Here is a 12,816-nt window from a genome sequence, read left to right as displayed (position 1 = left end):
GAGAGGATGTTTCCTATAGTGGGGAAGTCTAGGATCAGTGGACACAGATAGAGTGGATGTGGAGAGGATGTTTCCTGCAGTGGAGGAGTCTAGGACCAGAGGACACAGATAGAGTGGATGTGGAGAGCATGTTTCCTATAGTGTGGGAGTGTAGGATCAGAGGACACAGATGGAGTGCATGTGGAGAGGATGTTTCTTGTAGTGGGGGTGTCTAGGACCAGAGGACACAGATGGAGTGCATGTGGAGAGGATGTTTGTTGTAGTGGGGGTGTCTAGGACCAGAGGACACAGATAGAGTGGATGTGGAGAGGAAGTTTCCTATAGTGTGGGAGTCTAGGACCAGAGGACACAGATAGAGTGGATGTGGAGAGGATGTTTCCTACAGTGGGGGAGTCAAGGACCAGAGGACACAGATAGATTGGATGTGGAGAGGATGTTTCTTATTGCGGGGGAGTCTAGGACCAGAGGACACAGATAGAGTGGATGTGGAGAGGATGTTTCCAATAGTGGGGGAGTCTAGGACCAGAGGGCACAGATAGAGTGGATATGGAGAGGACGTTTCCTATAGTGGTGGCGTCTAGGACCAGAGGACACAGATAGAGTGGATGTGGTGAGGATGTTTCCTATAGTGGGGGTGTCTAGGACCAGAGGACACATAGAGTGGATGTGGAGAGGATGTTTCCGTTTGTGGGGAAGTCTAGGATCAGTGGACACAGATAGAGTGGATGTGGAGAGGATGTTTCCTGCAGTGGGGGAGTCTAGGACCAGAGGACACAGATTGGATGTGGAGAGGATGTTTCCTGTAGTGGGGGAGTCTAGGAACAGAGGACACACATTGGATGTGGAGATGATGTTTCCTGTAGTGTGGGAGTCTAGGACCAGAGAACACAGATGGAGTGCATGTGGAGAGTATGTTTCTTGTAGGGGGGGTGTCTAGCACCAGAGGACACAGATAGAGTGGATGTGGAGAGGATGTTTCTTATTGCGGGGGAGTCTAGGACCAGAGGACACAGATAGAGTGGATGTGGAGAGAATGTTTCCTATAGTGGGGGAGTCTAGGACCAGAGGGCACAGATAGAGTGGATGTGAAGAGGACGTTTCCTATAGTGGGAGCGTCTAGGACCAGAGGACACAGATAGAGTGGACGCGGAGAAGATGTTTGCTATAGTGGGGGAGTCTAGAACCAGAGGACACTGATAGAGTGGATGTGGAGAGGATGTTTCCTATATTCGGGGAGTCTAGGACCAGAGGGCACAGAGTGGATGTGGAGAGGATGTTTCCTGTAGTGGGGGAGTCTAGGACAAGAGGGCACAGAGTGGATGTGGAGTGGACGTTTCCTATAGTGGGGGAGTCTAGGAAATGAGGGCACAGAATGAGTGGATGTGGAGAGGATGTTTCCTGTAGTGGTGGAGTCTAGGACCAGAGGACACAGATGGAGTGGATGTGGAGAGGATGTTTCCTATTGTGGGGAAGTCTAGGACCAGAGGACACACATAGAGTGGATGTGGAGAGGATGTTTCCAACATTAGGGGAGTCTAGGACCTGAGGGCACAGATAGAGTAGATGTGGAGAGGAGTTTTCCTATAGTGGGGGAGTCTAGGACCAGACAACACATAGAGTGGATATGGAGAGGATGTTTCCTATAGTGGGGAAGGGTAGGATCAGTGGACACAGATAGAGTGGATGTGGAGAGGATGTTTCCTGTATTGGGGGAGTCTAGGACCAGAGGACACAGATTGGATGTGGAGAGGATGTTTCCTGTAGTGGGGGAGTCTAGGACCAGAGGACACAGATAGAGTGGATGTGGAGAGGATGTTTCCTAGAGTGTTGGAGTCTAGGATCAGAGGACACAGATGGAGTGCATGTGGAGAGGATGTTTCCTATAGTGGGGGAGACTAGGACCAGAGGACACAGATAGAGTGGATGTGGAGAGGATGTTTCCTGCAGTGGGGGAGTCTAGGACCAGAGGACACAGATTGGATGTGGAGAGGATGTTTCCTGTAGTGGGGGAGTCTAGGACCAGAGGACACAGATAGAGTGGATGTGGAGAGGATGTTTCCTGTAGTGGGGGAGTCTAGGACCAGAGGACACAGATAGTGTGGATGTGGAGAGGATGTTTCCTATAGTGGGGGAGTCTAGGTTCAGAGGACACATAGAGTGAATGTGGAGAGGATGTTTCCTGTAGTGCGGGAGTCGAGGACCAGAGGACACAGATAGAGTGGATGTGGAGAGGATGTTTCCTATAATGAGGGAGTCTAGGACCAGAGGACACAGATAGAGTGGATGTGGAGAGCATGTTTCCTATAGTGTGTGAGTGTAGGACCAGAGGACACATAGAGTGGATGTGGAGAGGATGTTTCCTATAGTGTGGGAGTCTAGGATCAGAGTACACAGATGGAGTGCATGTGGAGAGGATGTTTCTTGTAGTGGGGGTGTCTAGGACCAGAGGACACAGATAGAGTGGATGTGGAGAGGAAGTTACCTATAGTGTGGGAGTCTAGGACCAGAGGACACAGATAGAGTGGATGTGGAGAGGATGTTTCCTACAGTGGGGGAGTCTAGGACCAGAGGACACAGATAGATTGGATGTGGAGTGGATGTCTCTTATTGCGGGGGAGTCAAGGACCAGAGGACACAGATAGAGTGGATGTGGAGAGGATGTTTCCTATAGTGGGGGAGTCTAGGACCAGAGGGCACAGATAGAGTGGATATGGAGAGGACGTTTCCTATAGTGGTGGCGTCTAGGACCAGAGGACACAGATAGAGTGGATGTGGTGAGGATGTTTCCTATAGTGGGGGAGTCTAGGACCAGAGGACACATAGAGTGGATGTGGAGAGGATGTTTCCGATAGTGGGGAAGTCTAGGATCAGTGGACACAGATAGAGTGGATTTGGAGAGGATGTTTCCTGTAGTGGGGGAGTCTAGGACCAGAGGACACAGATTGGATGGTGAGAGGATGTTTCCTGTAGTGGGGGAGTCTAGGAAAAGAGGACACAGATTGGATGTGGAGATGATGTTTCCTGTAGTGTGGGAGTCTAGGACCAGAGAACACAGATAGAGTGGATGTGGAGAGGATGTTTCCTGTACTGTGGGCGTCTAGGACCAGAGGGCACAGATAGAGTGGATGTGTAGAGGATGTTTCCTATAGTGGGGGAGGCTAGTACCAGAGGACACATATAGACTGGATGTGGAGAGGATGTTTCCTATAGTGGGGGAGTCTAGGTTCAGAGGACACATAGAGTGAATGTGGAGAGGATGTTTCCTGTAGTGCGGGAGTCGAGGACCAGAGGACACAGATAGAGTGGATGTGGAGAGGATGTTTCCTATAATGAGGGAGTCTAGGACCAGAGGACACAGATAGAGTGGATGTGGAGAGCATGTTTCCTATAGTGTGTGAGTGTAGGACCAGAGGACACATAGAGTGGATGTGGAGAGGATGTTTCCTATAGTGGGGGAGTCTAGGAACAGAGGACACAGATTGGATGTGGAGAGGATGTTTCCTGTAGTGTGGGAGTCTAGGACCAGAGAACACAGATAGACTGGATGTGGAGAGGATGTTTCCTGTAGTGGAGGAGTCTAGGACTAGAGGAGACAGATAGAGTGGATGTGGAGAGCATGTTTCCTATAGTGTGGGAGTCTAGGATCAGAGGACACAGATGGAGTGCATGTGGAGAGGATGTTTCTTGTAGTGGGGGTGTCTAGGACCAGAGGACACAGATGGAGTGCATGTGGAGAGGATGTTTCTTGTAGTGGGTGTGTCTAGGACCAGAGGACACAGATAGAGTGGATGTGAAGAGGACGTTTCCTATAGTGGGAGCGTCTAGGACCAGAGGACACAGATAGAGTGGACGCGGAGAAGATGTTTGCTATAGTGGGGGAGTCTAGAACCAGAGAACACTGATAGAGTGGATGTGGAGAGGATGTTTCCTATATTCGGGGAGTCTAGGACCAGAGGGCACAGAGTGGATGTGGAGAGGATGTTTCCTGTAGTGGGGGAGTCTAGGACCAGAGGGCACAGAGTGGATGTGGAGTGGACGTTTCCTATAGTGGGGGAGTCTAGGAAATGAGGGCACAGAATGAGTGGATGTGGAGAGGATGTTTCCTGTAGTGGTGGAGTCTAGGACCAGAGGACACAGATGGAGTGGATGTGGAGAGGATGTTTCCTATTGTGGGGAAGTCTAGGACCAGAGGACACACATAGAGTGGATGTGGAGAGGATGTTTCCAACATTAGGGGAGTCTAGGACCTGAGGGCACAGATAGAGTAGATGTGGAGAGGAGTTTTCCTATAGTGGGGGAGTCTAGGACCAGACAACACATAGAGTGGATGTGGAGAGGATGTTTCCTATAGTGGGGAAGGGTAGGATCAGTGGACACAGATAGAGTGGATGTGGAGAGGATGTTTCCTGTATTGGGGGAGTCTAGGACCAGAGGACACAGATTGGATGTGGAGAGGATGTTTCCTGTAGTGGGGGAGTCTAGGACCAGAGGACACAGATAGAGTGGATGTGGAGAGGATGTTTCCTGTAGTGGGGGAGTCTAGGACCAGAGGACACAGATAGTGTGGATGTGGAGAGGATGTTTCCTATAGTGGGGGAGTCTAGGTTCAGAGGACACATAGAGTGAATGTGGAGAGGATGTTTCCTGTAGTGCGGGAGTCGAGGACCAGAGGACACAGATAGAGTGGATGTGGAGAGGATGTTTCCTATAATGAGGGAGTCTAGGACCAGAGGACACAGATAGAGTGGATGTGGAGAGCATGTTTCCTATAGTGTGTGAGTGTAGGACCAGAGGACACATAGAGTGGATGTGGAGAGGATGTTTCCTATAGTGTGGGAGTCTAGGATCAGAGTACACAGATGGAGTGCATGTGGAGAGGATGTTTCTTGTAGTGGGGGTGTCTAGGACCAGAGGACACAGATGGAGTGCATGTGGAGAGGATGTTTGTTGTAGTGGGGGTGTCTAGGACCAGAGGACACAGATAGAGTGGATGTGGAGAGGAAGTTTCCTATAGTGTGGGAGTCTAGGACCAGAGGACACAGATAGAGTGGATGTGGAGAGGATGTTTCCTACAGTGGGGGAGTCTAGGACCAGAGGACACAGATAGATTGGATGTGGAGTGGATGTCTCTTATTGCGGGGGAGTCTAGGACCAGAGGACACAGATAGAGTGGATGTGGAGAGGATGTTTCCTATAGTGGGGGAGTCTAGGACCAGAGGGCACAGATAGAGTGGATATGGAGAGGACGTTTCCTATAGTGGTGGCGTCTAGGACCAGAGGACACAGATAGAGTGGATGTGGTGAGGATGTTTCCTATAGTGGGGGAGTCTAGGACCAGAGGACACATAGAGTGGATGTGGAGAGGATGTTTCCGATAGTGGGGAAGTCTAGGATCAGTGGACACAGATAGAGTGGATGTGGAGAGGATGTTTCCTGTAGTGGGGGAGTCTAGGACCAGAGGACACAGATTGGATGGTGAGAGGATGTTTCCTGTAGTGGGGGAGTCTAGGAAAAGAGGACACAGATTGGATGTGGAGATGATGTTTCCTGTAGTGTGGGAGTCTAGGACCAGAGAACACAGATAGAGTGGATGTGGAGAGGATGTTTCCTGTACTGTGGGCGTCTAGGACCAGAGGGCACAGATAGAGTGGATGTGTAGAGGATGTTTCCTATAGTGGGGGAGGCTAGTACCAGAGGACACAGATAGACTGGATGTGGAGAGGATGTTTCCTATAGTGGGGGAGTCTAGGTTCAGAGGACACATAGAGTGAATGTGGAGAGGATGTTTCCTGTAGTGCGGGAGTCGAGGACCAGAGGACACAGATAGAGTGGATGTGGAGAGGATGTTTCCTATAATGAGGGAGTCTAGGACCAGAGGACACAGATAGAGTGGATGTGGAGAGCATGTTTCCTATAGTGTGTGAGTGTAGGACCAGAGGACACATAGAGTGGATGTGGAGAGGATGTTTCCTATAGTGGGGGAGTCTAGGAACAGAGGACACAGATTGGATGTGGAGAGGATGTTTCCTGTAGTGTGGGAGTCTAGGACCAGAGAACACAGATAGACTGGATGTGGAGAGGATGTTTCCTGTAGTGGAGGAGTCTAGGACTAGAGGAGACAGATAGAGTGGATGTGGAGAGCATGTTTCCTATAGTGTGGGAGTCTAGGATCAGAGGACACAGATGGAGTGCATGTGGAGAGGATGTTTCTTGTAGTGGGGGTGTCTAGGACCAGAGGACACAGATGGAGTGCATGTGGAGAGGATGTTTCTTGTAGTGGGTGTGTCTAGGACCAGAGGACACAGATAGAGTGGATGTGGAGAGGAAGTTTCCTATAGTGTGGGAGTCTAGGACCAGAGGACACAGATAGAGTGGATGTGGAGAGGATGTTTCCTATAGTGAGGGAATCTAGGACCAGAGGACACAGATAGATTGGATGTGGAGAGGATGTTTCCTATAATGGGAGAGACTAGGACCAGAGGACACAGATAGAGTGGATGTGGAGAGCATGTTTCCTATAGTGTGGGAGTCTAGGATCAGAGGACACAGATGGAGTGCATGTGGAGAGTATGTTTCTTGTAGTGGTGGTGTCTAGCACCAGAGGACACAGATAGAGTGGATGTGGAGAGGATGTTTCCTATAGTGGGGGAGTCGAGGACCAGAGGGCACAGATAGAGTGTATGTGGAGAGGATGTTTCCTGCAGTGGGGGAGTCTAGGACCAGAGGACACAGATTGGATGTGGAGAGGATGTTTCCTGTAGTGGGGGAGTCTAGGACCAGAGGACACAGATAGAGTGGATGTGGAGAGGATGTTTCCTGTAGTGGGGGAGTCTAGGAACAGAGGACACAGATTGGATGTGGAGAGGATGTTTCCTGTAGTGTGGGAGTCTAGGAGCAGAGAACACAGATGGAGTGGATGTGGAGAGTATGTTTCCTGTAGTGGGGTAGTCTAGGACCAGAGGACACAGATAGTGTGGATGTGGAGAGGATGTTTCCTATAGTGGGGGAGTCTAGGTTCAGAGGACACATAGAGTGAATGTGGAGAGGATGTTTCCTATAGTGGGGAAGTCTAGGATCAGTGGACACAGGTAGAGTGGATGTGGAGAGGATGTTTCCTATAATGAGGGAGTCTAGGACCAGAGGACACAGATAGAGTGGATGTGGAGAGCATGTTTCCTATAGTGTGTGAGTGTAGGACCAGAGGACACATAGAGTGGATGTGGAGAGGATGTTTCCTATAGTGGGGGAGTCTAGGAACAGAGGACACAGATTGGATGTGGAGAGGATGTTTCCTGTAGTGTGGGAGTCTAGGACCAGAGAACACAGATAGACTGGATGTGGAGAGGATGTTTCCTGTAGTGGAGGAGTCTAGGACTAGAGGAGACAGATAGAGTGGATGTGGAGAGCATGTTTCCTATAGTGTGGGAGTCTAGGATCAGAGGACACAGATGGAGTGCATGTGGAGAGGATGTTTCTTGTAGTGGGGGTGTCTAGGACCAGAGGACACAGATGGAGTGCATGTGGAGAGGATGTTTCTTGTAGTGGGTGTGTCTAGGACCAGAGGACACAGATAGAGTGGATGTGAAGAGGACGTTTCCTATAGTGGGAGCGTCTAGGACCAGAGGACACAGATAGAGTGGACGCGGAGAAGATGTTTGCTATAGTGGGGGAGTCTAGAACCAGAGAACACTGATAGAGTGGATGTGGAGAGGATGTTTCCTATATTCGGGGAGTCTAGGACCAGAGGGCACAGAGTGGATGTGGAGAGGATGTTTCCTGTAGTGGGGGAGTCTAGGACCAGAGGGCACAGAGTGGATGTGGAGTGGACGTTTCCTATAGTGGGGGAGTCTAGGAAATGAGGGCACAGAATGAGTGGATGTGGAGAGGATGTTTCCTGTAGTGGTGGAGTCTAGGACCAGAGGACACAGATGGAGTGGATGTGGAGAGGATGTTTCCTATTGTGGGGAAGTCTAGGACCAGAGGACACACATAGAGTGGATGTGGAGAGGATGTTTCCAACATTAGGGGAGTCTAGGACCTGAGGGCACAGATAGAGTAGATGTGGAGAGGAGTTTTCCTATAGTGGGGGAGTCTAGGACCAGACAACACATAGAGTGGATGTGGAGAGGATGTTTCCTATAGTGGGGAAGGGTAGGATCAGTGGACACAGATAGAGTGGATGTGGAGAGGATGTTTCCTGTATTGGGGGAGTCTAGGACCAGAGGACACAGATTGGATGTGGAGAGGATGTTTCCTGTAGTGGGGGAGTCTAGGACCAGAGGACACAGATAGAGTGGATGTGGAGAGGATGTTTCCTGTAGTGGGGGAGTCTAGGACCAGAGGACACAGATAGTGTGGATGTGGAGAGGATGTTTCCTATAGTGGGGGAGTCTAGGTTCAGAGGACACATAGAGTGAATGTGGAGAGGATGTTTCCTGTAGTGCGGGAGTCGAGGACCAGAGGACACAGATAGAGTGGATGTGGAGAGGATGTTTCCTATAATGAGGGAGTCTAGGACCAGAGGACACAGATAGAGTGGATGTGGAGAGCATGTTTCCTATAGTGTGTGAGTGTAGGACCAGAGGACACATAGAGTGGATGTGGAGAGGATGTTTCCTATAGTGTGGGAGTCTAGGATCAGAGTACACAGATGGAGTGCATGTGGAGAGGATGTTTCTTGTAGTGGGGGTGTCTAGGACCAGAGGACACAGATGGAGTGCATGTGGAGAGGATGTTTGTTGTAGTGGGGGTGTCTAGGACCAGAGGACACAGATAGAGTGGATGTGGAGAGGAAGTTTCCTATAGTGTGGGAGTCTAGGACCAGAGGACACAGATAGAGTGGATGTGGAGAGGATGTTTCCTACAGTGGGGGAGTCTAGGACCAGAGGACACAGATAGATTGGATGTGGAGTGGATGTCTCTTATTGCGGGGGAGTCTAGGACCAGAGGACACAGATAGAGTGGATGTGGAGAGGATGTTTCCTATAGTGGGGGAGTCTAGGACCAGAGGGCACAGATAGAGTGGATATGGAGAGGACGTTTCCTATAGTGGTGGCGTCTAGGACCAGAGGACACAGATAGAGTGGATGTGGTGAGGATGTTTCCTATAGTGGGGGAGTCTAGGACCAGAGGACACATAGAGTGGATGTGGAGAAGATGTTTCCGATAGTGGGGAAGTCTAGGATCAGTGGACACAGATAGAGTGGATGTGGAGAGGATGTTTCCTGTAGTGGGGGAGTCTAGGACCAGAGGACACAGATTGGATGGTGAGAGGATGTTTCCTGTAGTGGGGGAGTCTAGGAAAAGAGGACACAGATTGGATGTGGAGATGATGTTTCCTGTAGTGTGGGAGTCTAGGACCAGAGAACACAGATAGAGTGGATGTGGAGAGGATGTTTCCTGTACTGTGGGCGTCTAGGACCAGAGGGCACAGATAGAGTGGATGTGTAGAGGATGTTTCCTATAGTGGGGGAGGCTAGTACCAGAGGACACAGATAGACTGGATGTGGAGAGGATGTTTCCTATAGTGGGGGAGTCTAGGTTCAGAGGACACATAGAGTGAATGTGGAGAGGATGTTTCCTGTAGTGCGGGAGTCGAGGACCAGAGGACACAGATTGGATGTGGAGAGGATGTTTCCTGTACTGTGGGAGTCTAGGACCAGAGAACACAGATAGACTGGATGTGGAGAGGATGTTTCCTGTAGTGGAGGAGTCTAGGACTAGAGGAGACAGATAGAGTGGATGTGGAGAGCATGTTTCCTATAGTGTGGGAGTCTAGGATCAGAGGACACAGATGGAGTGCAAGTGGAGAGGATGTTTCTTGTAGTGGGGGTGTCTAGGACCAGAGGACACAGATGGAGTGCATGTGGAGAGGATGTTTCTTGTAGTGGGTGTGTCTAGGACCAGAGGACACAGATAGAGTGGATGTGGAGAGGAAGTTTCCTATAGTGTGGGAGTCTAGGACCAGAGGACACAGATAGAGTGGATGTGGAGAGGATGTTTCCTATAGTGAGGGAATCTAGGACCAGAGGACACAGATAGATTGGATGTGGAGAGGATGTTTCCTATAATGGGAGAGACTAGGACCAGAGGACACAGATAGAGTGGATGTGGAGAGCATGTTTCCTATAGTGTGGGAGTCTAGGATCAGAGGACACAGATGGAGTGCATGTGGAGAGTATGTTTCTTGTAGTGGTGGTGTCTAGCACCAGAGGACACAGATAGAGTGGATGTGGAGAGGATGTTTCCTATAGTGGGGGAGTCGAGGACCAGACGGCACAGATAGAGTGTATGTGGAGAGGATGTTTCCTGCAGTGGGGGAGTCTAGGACCAGAGGACACAGATTGGATGTGGAGAGGATGTTTCCTGTAGTGGGGGAGTCTAGGACCAGAGGACACAGATAGAGTGGATGTGGAGAGGATGTTTCCTGTAGTGGGGGAGTCTAGGAACAGAGGACACAGATTGGATGTGGAGAGGATGTTTCCTGTAGTGTGGGAGTCTAGGAGCAGAGAACACAGATGGAGTGGATGTGGAGAGTATGTTTCCTGTAGTGGGGTAGTCTAGGACCAGAGGACACAGATAGTGTGGATGTGGAGAGGATGTTTCCTATAGTGGGGGAGTCTAGGTTCAGAGGACACATAGAGTGAATGTGGAGAGGATGTTTCCTATAGTGGGGAAGTCTAGGATCAGTGGACACAGATAGAGTGGATGTGGAGAGGATGTTTCCTGCAGTGGAGGAGTCTAGGACCAGAGGACACAGATAGAGTGGATGTGGAGAGCATGTTTCCTATAGTGTGGGAGTGTAGGATCAGAGGACACAGATGGAGTGCATGTGGAGAGGATGTTTCTTGTAGTGGGGGTGTCTAGGACCAGAGGACACAGATGGAGTGCATGTGGAGAGGATGTTTGTTGTAGTGGGGGTGTCTAGGACCAGAGGACACAGATAGAGTGGATGTGGAGAGGAAGTTTCCTATAGTGTGGGAGTCTAGGACCAGAGGACACAGATAGAGTGGATGTGGAGAGGATGTTTCCTACAGTGGGGGAGTCTAGGACCAGAGGACACAGATAGATTGGATGTGGAGAGGATGTTTCTTATTGCGGGGGAGTCTAGGACCAGAGGACACAGATAGAGTGGATGTGGAGAGGATGTTTCCTATAGTGGGGGAGTCTAGGACCAGAGGGCACAGATAGAGTGGATATGGAGAGGACGTTTCCTATAGTGGTGGCGTCTAGGACCAGAGGACACAGATAGAGTGGATGTGGTGAGGATGTTTCCTATAGTGGGGGTGTCTAGGACCAGAGGACACATAGAGTGGATGTGGAGATGATGTTTCCGATTGTGGGGAAGTCTAGGATCAGTGGACACAGATAGAGTGGATGTGGAGAGGATGTTTCCTGCAGTGGGGGAGTCTAGGACCAGAGGACACAGATTGGATGTGGAGAGGATGTTTCCTGTAGTGGGGGAGTCTAGGAACAGAGGACACACATTGGATGTGGAGATGATGTTTCCTGTAGTGTGGGAGTCTAGGACCAGAGAACACAGATGGAGTGCATGTGGAGAGTATGTTTCTTGTAGGGGGGGTGTCTAGCACCAGAGGACACAGATAGAGTGGATGTGGAGAGGATGTTTCTTATTGCGGGGGAGTCTAGGACCAGAGGACACAGATAGAGTGGATGTGGAGAGAATGTTTCCTATAGTGGGGGAGTCTAGGACCAGAGGGCACAGATAGAGTGGATGTGAAGAGGACGTTTCCTATAGTGGGAGCGTCTAGGACCAGAGGACACAGATAGAGTGGACGCGGAGAAGATGTTTGCTATAGTGGGGGAGTCTAGAACCAGAGGACACTGATAGAGTGGATGTGGAGAGGATGTTTCCTATATTCGGGGAGTCTAGGACCAGAGGGCACAGAGTGGATGTGGAGAGGATGTTTCCTGTAGTGGGGGAGTCTAGGACCAGAGGGCACAGAGTGGATGTGGAGTGGACGTTTCCTATAGTGGGGGAGTCTAGGAAATGAGGGCACAGAATGAGTGGATGTGGAGAGGATGTTTCCTGTAGTGGTGGAGTCTAGGACCAGAGGACACAGATGGAGTGGATGTGGAGAGGATGTTTCCTATTGTGGGGAAGTCTAGGACCAGAGGACACACATAGAGTGGATGTGGAGAGGATGTTTCCAACATTAGGGGAGTCTAGGACCTGAGGGCACAGATAGAGTAGATGTGGAGAGGAGTTTTCCTATAGTGGGGGAGTCTAGGACCAGACAACACATAGAGTGGATGTGGAGAGGATGTTTCCTATAGTGGGGAAGTGTAGGATCAGTGGACACAGATAGAGTGGATGTGGAGAGGATGTTTCCTGTATTGGGGGAGTCTAGGACCAGAGGACACAGATTGGATGTGGAGAGGATGTTTCCTGTAGTGGGGGAGTCTAGGACCAGAGGACACAGATAGAGTGGATGTGGAGAGGATGTTTCCTAGAGTGTTGGAGTCTAGGATCAGAGGACACAGATGGAGTGCATGTGGAGAGGATGTTTCCTATAGTGGGGGAGACTAGGACCAGAGGACACAGATAGAGTGGATGTGGAGAGGATGTTTCCTGCAGTGGGGGAGTCTAGGAACAGAGGACACAGATTGGATGTGGAGAGGATGTTTCCTGAAGTGTGGGAGTCTAGGAGCAGAGAACACAGATAGAGTGGATGTGGAGAGTATGTTTCCTGTAGTGGGGTAGTCTAGGACCAGAGGACACAGATAGTGTGGATGTGGAGAGGATGTTTCCTATAGTGGGGGAGTCTAGGTTCAGAGGACACATAGAGTGAATGT

Source organism: Hemitrygon akajei, chromosome 18 (genome assembly GCF_048418815.1).
Source record: "Hemitrygon akajei chromosome 18, sHemAka1.3, whole genome shotgun sequence".
Lineage (NCBI taxonomy): Eukaryota > Metazoa > Chordata > Chondrichthyes > Myliobatiformes > Dasyatidae > Hemitrygon > Hemitrygon akajei.
The sequence above is the reverse complement of the archived record's forward strand: the minus strand, read 5'-3'. Positions refer to the sequence as shown.